The 974-nt window shown below is 37.6% G+C and overlaps 1 non-coding gene across 1 annotated transcript; it reads right to left on the bottom strand.

The window, feature by feature from the left end:
- Positions 1 to 597: 597 nt before the first annotated feature.
- Positions 598 to 704, bottom strand: LOC128295689 (small nucleolar RNA R71). The gene has a single exon (XR_008286248.1). It is a non-coding gene; the product is annotated as a small nucleolar RNA R71 (small nucleolar RNA).
- Positions 705 to 974: the final 270 nt, after the last annotated feature.

Here is a 974-nt window from a genome sequence, read left to right as displayed (position 1 = left end):
GTTTATGACTAGAAGAAACGAGTCAGGACCACTACTTTTTGACGAAGAAATCGATCGTATAGTTCGCAAACATCAAAGAGAAATTTGCAAACATCAAAGAGAAATAAGGCGAAGATTAAGATACACAGAGAACGAGCAAGAGGACGATACTCAACCCCCAACTAAGAGAAGGCTGAAAACCAACACAATTAGCTACCTCCTGCAATTGCAGTTAATCAAAATCCTGTTCCACGCACTATGTATGATTATACTAAACCTTCTTTAACAGGAACTGAATCGATCATAGTTAGACCTGCTGTAGCTACAAATACTTTTGAACTAAAACCTAACACTATTCAAATGATACAGTAATTTGTTCAGTTTGATAGTTTGCAGGGTGAGGATCCCAACACTCACTTAGCAAACTTCTTAGAACTATTCGATACATTTAAAATTAATAGTGTTTTTGATGATGCCATTCGTCTTCGGTTATTCCCTTTTTCATTGAGAAACAAAGCTAAACAGTGGTTGAACTCATTACCACGAGGGTCAATCACTACTTGGGAACAAATGACCAAAAAATTTCTATTAAAATATTTTCCGCCGACTAAAACGACTAAATTACGTAATGATATCTCTTCGTTTGTGCAGATGGACTTAGAAACTCTTTACAATGCATGGGAGAGATACAAATACTTACTGAAAATGTGCCCTCACCATGGGTTACCGCTTTGGCTACAGGTTCAAATGTTCTATAATGGCCTGAATCCTTCGACTCGACAAATGGTTGACACAGCTGCTGGCGGAACCATCAATAGTAAAACACATGAAGATGCCTATGAGTTTATAGAGTAGATGTCACTGAATAACTATCAGTGGCAAGTCATGAGGACTAAGCCAACTAAAACAGCAGGCGTTTATAACGTCGATTCGATTACTATGCTGTCAAACCAGGTAGAACTTCTAAATAAAAAGATTGATGGTTTACTTGGTTC

The sequence above is a fragment of the Gossypium arboreum genome, chromosome 7 (assembly GCF_025698485.1).
Source record: "Gossypium arboreum isolate Shixiya-1 chromosome 7, ASM2569848v2, whole genome shotgun sequence".
Classification (NCBI taxonomy): Eukaryota; Viridiplantae; Streptophyta; class Magnoliopsida; order Malvales; family Malvaceae; genus Gossypium; species Gossypium arboreum.
Note: the sequence above shows the minus strand (reverse complement) of the source record. Positions and strands in the feature narration are given on the sequence as shown.